The sequence below is a fragment of the Squalius cephalus genome (genome assembly GCF_949319135.1).
Source record: "Squalius cephalus genome assembly, chromosome: 10".
Taxonomy (NCBI): Eukaryota; Metazoa; Chordata; class Actinopteri; order Cypriniformes; family Leuciscidae; genus Squalius; species Squalius cephalus.
Window position 1 is genome coordinate 26,965,809 of NC_137131.1, and position 7,448 is coordinate 26,973,256.

Consider the following 7,448-nt stretch of genomic DNA (forward strand, 5'->3'; position numbering starts at 1 on the left):
ATCAATACCACCTGACGATGATTTACTATCCACATGTGCAGAATCATGTTGTGATTAGTCAGTATTTAACCACTGATACTTTACAATTCACTTTTCCCCCCCATCATCTAATAATTGTAAAATGAGTGGAATTGGTTGCAAGATTGTAGTACCACACACGGTGTCTGAAAGGCAATCTCTTTGAAAGGTCTCTCAAAAGCAAAAGACGAGACATATCCCAGCTGACATTTTAACGTCGAGTCACTGTTGAATCAACGTCAGGTGCCAGTGTTGGATAACCATTGAATTTTGTTTAGATTTTGCAAATCTAATCAACGTTGAAATAGCAACGTCTTTCCAACGTCACGTTTCTCAACATAAGTGAATTCGTCAACATTGAATCAATAGATTTTAGTTTAGATTTTGCAAATCCAATCAACGTTGAAATTTCAACATCACTATAAAGTCTTGCTTTTCAACAGTTTATTTTGTTAAACTGTTTTCACTAAAGTATTGATGTGTTCAACAGTAACAGCAAACACCTTAAAATGGATACATAAACACTAAGTTTGCGGACACAGAGTCAGCTAGGAAGAAGCCAATTGGTCAAAGCAAGACCAGGAGCCGGTTGCATAAACAAAGCCATTATGTTAAGACAGTGTCTTAAGTTCAAATATGACCCAATAGCAGTTAATCAAGGGCAGTCAGTCTTAGTTTTTGCTATCAAATTAGGCTAATCTACATTTTTATGTAAATGATTTAAAAAAGATATGAACAGTCTTAAAGAAAATAAATAGATGTCTAAGTTGTAAGACTGTCTTAGAGCTTTATGCAACCGGCCCAATAAAGATCAATAAAGAAGATCAATAAAGACATTTCACTGACGTAAGAAACATTCTTTATTACACGGCTGCAAGTGTGCCAACATTTCACACAACAATTTTACGTGTCGAACTTTAACCTTTAGAAAAACGGCCCAACCATTGGGCAACATTGAACACGGCTGGTTAAATCTTCTCTTCTAGTTACTTCTTTCTACCACCTCTCCTATACTCCTCTGGTGCATATTTCAAGAATTTGGCCATGTATTCGTTTACTTTTGTTGTAGTTGTATCAAATGAGCTCAAGACAGTGTCTGATGAGGGGGAAAAAAACAGATCAGTATTAGCAAACGTTAACCTCTTAAAGGGGTGGTTCAGGATTTTTGACATCGGTCCTCATTCACACGTTAGCCTGGGTGTTATTTATCAGTGGAGACAGTTTTCAAAAAATTTCACCCAGTCCTTCCAGTTGCATAGTTCGCTGGTGGTCAACAGTATCCTCTAGCCTGCCATTAAAAACAGTTTTACCCACTCCACAGTACACCAAAATAAAATAAATTATAACGCCAGACTATCGATGTAAATGTCTGTTGAGAGAATAAATAATAACCGTTGATAAATAACACACAGGCTAATTTGTAAATGAGGTCCGATGTCCAAAATTCTGAACCACCCCTTTAAATTAAAATATTTTTCAAATATCAACTTCTGTGGCTTTGCCAATGTTTCAAGTATATAAATTAGTATTTATCAATGTGCAAGGTCATTGATATTCATGTGCTTGGGCGAGCAACAAAAGGCAGTTGGTAGTAACCAGTGCTGCCGGTTAGTCTAGAGCCCAGAATGGAGTATTATATATTAGAGCATGCTCTGTAGAGTCCTCCAACTAAAATGATTATTATTCTGCTTACTATATTCAATTTTTTAAAACATTGTTACAAAACTACTAGGTTAAAGCAAACTCACCACAGATTATCTTGTAGAGACGGGTCTTCATGAAGGCAACCTTCCCACTTTTTCCTCTGAGGCTCATTATGGTCATCATTTTATTTGTCATAGTTCTGCCATGGTAAAACAGATTTATATTAGAATATTATATTGCAATCGAGTTCATTATGAAAATGTAGCAGAGAGCGAGTAAGTGGGTGTGTGGGGGGAGTGCATGACAGTATATGCCAGGGAACATCACTGTAAACTAATGCAAAAAAGGAACAATGTTACTTGCGCAGCCATTGACTTCACATGGTCTGCAGCATCAACGCCTCCAAACCTCTTCAGATGTTTACTCTGAAAAGGAGCAACAAGAAATTAAAAATATAACCAGAAAAGTGGTCAGTAGAGTCCAGACCTCCACAAAGCAGGCACATGATGAGGACGAGGAGTTTGTAGTGGTCACCAAGGTGAACAAGCCAATTGTTAATGAAACTTTGCCAGCACTTTACAAGATTAATTATTTAACCCTTTTGTTGTCTTCGTTTTTTTATGGGCCTTTCACACAGGACGCGGTATGCGCGGCACTGCGCTATAAAACCCATTCATATCAATGGCTTGCGCCGCGCAAGGATGTTTTGTTGCTGCGTTTATCAAAGCGCAAGCGCAGCGGTGCGCATCATTGGCGTGCTCACGCGCACGCCGCGGTCAAAGTTCAAAATAGTTCAACTTTTGCCGCTGCGCTCTGTGACGATTACCAGCGCGGCCAATAGAAACAGGGGATCCAAACAAGCACGGAAATCAAAATGGATGATCGTCTCATAGACAGACAGATTTACATTAAAAATAGTTGTGTTTTAACAGTCAGGCAACTTGTAGGTAGGCAATGTGTGTAAACAGGTTTTTAATATGTGTCCCCATATAGGTTTTTAAAACTCCGCCTACGTCATAGCGCAGCGCAAATCGCGTTGTATCTGAAGGGCAACGCTGAACCCAGCGGCAAGCCCCGCGCATACCGCGTCCTGTGTGAAAGGCCCATTAGAGCACTTGTCCTCCAGGGTACATTAGCTACAACTAGCATAACACACACCTCAGAAGTGAATGAAGCCGGAAAAGGCACTTCCTGCTGTAAAGACCCGGATGAAAACATACTGTGCACGCTCTATAGGCCCCATGCTCCTATAAGACGTGCACACCTCTTCGTCTTGTCTGTCTCTGTTGTTGTCTCTGATCAAAAGGTGAAGCTGTACTTATTAGATCAGTTTGAGTGTTTGTCTTGTACCCAATCAGCGAGAGGCATAAGAATATCTCTACAAATCTTTAGCATTGAAATTCAGGGCTTAAAGCAAGAAAAGATTTGAGGTCTGAAAAGTTGTCCGGGAGGAAATGTGCACAATGTATTGAATTAATTTAAAAGTGCTCTTTGCCTGAAATCAGGAATGGTGCCTGAGAACTTTAAGCCCTGTACATTCGCCCCATGCACATTAGAGTTGTGAAACCATGTGTCACTAGCCTGATACGCAGACCCCAATAGAGTTCCGAAGTTATGACGTCACTTTTGTAGGCCAAAACGCGGAAGTGAGTTAGCATTTTAGCACTTCCGGTTCCCTCGCCCTAAAAGTCTATGGGTTTTTTGAATGGGTTTTTGCTAAATCGCCTGAAATAAGGTCTGTGGTTAAAGCCTCTTAATATTTTCACGTTTTGATCTATGACATAAAACACACCAGTTATAACCTGCTTGGCATTTGGTAAAGAAAATGTTAACAAAATGAGTATATATGGTTTATTTAGGGAACATATATGGTTTAATTCTAATATATTATAATAAGCATTTGTTGATGCTATTGGACAATTCTCTTTAATGTCAACATATATAATACAACTATTATATTAAATTATATTATGTTATATTATATTATGTTATATTATATTTATTATAATACAACTATTATATTAAATTATATTATGCCTATTATATTAAATGTTTGGAATTTAACTGTGTTATGCTTGTTCAGAGATTATTTGTATAGTTATCTTAAATACATAGAACATTTATAACTCCTCTATCTCTCCCTAGTTTTACTTACCGAGACTCGATAAACCTTGTCCCTCATGCTGGCCCGTACAATACCGGCAAGTAAACCAGCATCTAAGCTGCACTGTTCTACATGTCCAGATTTATAGTGGTTCTCTCCTCGATCTATGGTTTTTCTAGCGTCTAAGAAAAAGGACATAAGATTGGAAAATGATACGGCCATAGCTAATGTTAGTGCTTCTGAGATGGTAAAAGCGCGTTTTTTTTTCTGGCGAATTAGCAAATGGTATGCAAACATACAATCAAACATAATACAGTGCAAGATAACCTTTAAAGTTTATTTTGGGGCACAATGATCAGGCATAATAATCTTAATCACAAAGAAAATAATATTAAGGTTTATATAAACTAACAAAATAACAAACGATTTTTAATCCAAAAAAAGATCTCAGAGAGGCACGCATAAACAAAAATAGTTTCTAACATTTTTGGAAAAAACGATAGGGCAATATTTCTCATGAAAAAGTGGATAAGTGTTCATACACAGCGCAGATCATGAGCGAAAATAAAGAAAACTTACCAGTTCTGCTCCCTCATTCTTGTCCTCCAGGTGATTCTCTAAAGCTTCGAGCTCTTCTTCAGTGTTTGCCGGCTTCACTTCATAACTTGTTCCAGCAGATGAGGTGGCAACGTGAATTGTATCCTTGATTTTGACAAGGAGCTGAAGAACTCTCTTCTGGAATTCTAGCCAAAAAAGAAGCGACCAATTATTATTTTTATGGACAGACACTCTTGGCCAGGGCTGAATGATCTGGTTTAAAAATAAAATAAAGAAGGGAAATTGCTACAGCAGGTATTACAAATGAAGTATAATTCTAAGTAGTGGGAATGATCAAGAGTTTTGCTGATATTTCTTCAATTTGCCTTGAGGACAGCCTACACCCTCTCGGTCCCTGTTTTAGAAAGTTCAGCAATCGTCTGACAACCCCTAGGGCAGACAACATGCATATTGTCCAGCACAAACGTTTGTATGCACTGCAAGCCTGCAGCGATCAAGGGTGAACAACCAGTCATCTTCTGTTCTTGCATCAATCTTCTCCTGTGACTGGTAGTTGAATACAACCCTGTTATGTAACACCAAGAGCAGCTCATCAACCAATGTGCGTGTTGCCTTATTTTTTACAGCCCATTTTGCCATATCACTTCTTAGATCACTTGATTCCTCCTCGGACAAAGTTCCAATTTCTGAATCACTTTCACCATCACTGTCTGAACATATAAAAACTAAATATTTTTAAGCCTAAATGTTTTATAAATAAAATCATTAAAAATTGAAAATAAGTCATAAACATTCAATCAAATGAGGTAGGCTGTGCTCATTTTTTTTAAATATTATCTTCCACATCAACCTGTATTTACATTTTACAAAAATGTAAATGATTTTAGTTTTAAGGGTAACAGTTACTTTCCGATTCAAATAGATGGTTGGGTTAGGTATGGGGACAACTCACCGTTGAAGGACGTGTTCTTCCAAATCTCTGGAAAAGAGAAGGAAGAAGAATGAAATCTCAACCTTATTTTAAAAGTTTGTGGATGGAAAGTGTGTCAATGTACCACCATGGCCTAATGGTTAGAGAGTCAGACTTGTAACCCGAATTAATAGCCAGGGCCCATCCGTAGTTGTTGAAACATGGGTTTCCTGTTTTCAAACATTACAGGGTGTGCGCGCATACCAGAGGCAGAAAGCCAGATTGGTGAGCTACTGCAACAAACTTAAGTATTGAAGCTTTCCTTATTGTTTGTATATAACTGCTGACTCAATAAAACGTGATTTTAGTCGGATCTCATTGTCTGTCTTTAATTTTGCAGTGTTACTGTGATGTGTGAATTAATACTGTACTGTAAATCAAAGATTTGATCATGGATTATGTGGGAAGCCTTAGTAGGCTACCTCCAACTGTGCTGATTATTCATTCGGTTCACATCACGTCACTGTAGCTTTGCGCCGCCATCACGGTCTCAGTAATGCCTGCAATATGTTGTGCAGTTGGCTGCAACAACAGCTGAAAGAGGAACCCTGAACTGGTATTTTATTCTATACCAAAAGAAAAGGATAGAAGAGAGAATCATTTATTTAAAAGACTTGAAGTCTCATGTTGGTTTGTGGTTAATTATATTTCCATTATACTCTCAGTGCCCAACATTATACAGACAGATTTCGACAGATAATGTTTTTTCTTCATTTTATTTGTTGGATCTGTTTAAATGGTAAAGCACTTTATCATGGAAAGTTAGTAAGATTTGGAGTTGTTTTGAATATAACTGTCTGTCTGTCTGTTAGTTAATACTTACCTAAATCTAATAAATATTTTTCTGAAGTTCATAAAGATATTGTCTTCGTCACATGCACTTTAGATGTTATTTTGTGTGAGTAACGTTAGCTCTGCAGACACATAATCTCAGCCTTGAAATGCATATTAAAGGACTAGTTCTTCCAAAAATGATAATTCTGCCGTCATTTACTCACCTTCATGTGCAAATCCATAAGTTTACTTTCCGTGGAAGACAAAGGGACTTTTTTGAATATATAGCGTAATGGAGACTCTTCTTGTCGATGTAATGATGGTCCCGCTCTCTTTTCAGGGAGAAGTAGTTCTCACTCAGCTCTCTATATTGTCTTTCGAGTCAGGGGAAAGCTCATCTAAAGGAGAGAGAGAGAGAGAGAGAGACAGACACACACACACGCACACTTTACTAAGGAAAGGCAAACACATTGTGTAACAAACTAACAGTGTCAGTTTATGAATTCATCAAAATTAGGAGTTTGGCAAACCTGCAGCTGATTCCAGATCAGGCATGACACTAGGTCTCTCATCGGGAGCTACCTACAACAAACAGCAGAGGAAGGCATATCAACATTAAAATATCAGCAAACTAGAAGCATAAACAATCTAGGCTGCTTTCGAGAGAAAACAACATATACAGGCAGGACACAGAAACTGGCAGAAAAAAAAAAAACTGTCAAACAAATGAGGTCAAAATATTTATGGTAAAAAATAATGGTAATGGTAAAATAATAACAACAACAACAACAACAACAAAAAACATACAGACCTTGACACCTTTCTAGCACTGTCTCTGGTGATGCTGATATGAGGGAAAATGGAGGTGTGCACAAGTGTGCTTGATGTCCTTGCATGTTTCTGTTCATTCTAAAACCTGTAGAAATTTCCCGCACATATTGTTAATGTATAAATAAATAAAAGTATCCTTAAAAAAAAAAAAAATGCAGGATTCCTGTAGGTTATTTTTCTAAGGAAAACAGTTTAATTCACACCTAATTAACATATATGGATGCATCTTGTACTTCTCTTACATGTTTGATTTACTTTCAATTCTTAAGATAGATTTCAAAACTGCATTTTCAAAATTATAAAGCTCCTTTAACAAAACAAATGTGCAAACGCGTTAGTCAGCTCTGGGGAAAACGCTCACAATCCCACAAATTATCATACTATGATAAAAGCATACATTTCCACATATTATTCCATATACTACTTACCTCTCTCAACCATTTGTACATCAAAACAGAATGCTGCCAGCCACCATAAAGGATGCCACGCGTTGATAGTAAACTCGTGTCTGTGACTCGCATGGTTCTTCGCTTGTATGCATGCTTATTG

At 37.5% G+C, this 7,448-nt stretch overlaps 1 long non-coding RNA gene across 5 annotated transcripts; it reads right to left on the reverse strand.

The window, feature by feature from the left end:
- Positions 1–859: 859 nt before the first annotated feature.
- On the reverse strand, positions 860–7,448 carry LOC307165196. 5 transcript variants are annotated; one of them, XR_013822434.1, is made up of 10 exons: positions 7,328–7,448; positions 6,880–6,984; positions 6,599–6,650; positions 6,293–6,466; positions 5,277–5,303; positions 4,346–4,509; positions 3,818–3,948; positions 2,022–2,087; positions 1,767–1,861; positions 860–1,114 (listed from the first exon to the last, which is right to left on the reverse strand). It is a non-coding gene; the product is annotated as an uncharacterized lncRNA (long non-coding RNA). The 5 variants fall into 5 exon arrangements; XR_013822437.1 differs by having other exon boundaries at positions 862–1,114; positions 4,346–4,889; XR_013822438.1 differs by lacking the exon at positions 3,818–3,948 and adding an exon at positions 5,717–5,860 and having other exon boundaries at positions 862–1,114; positions 4,346–4,889.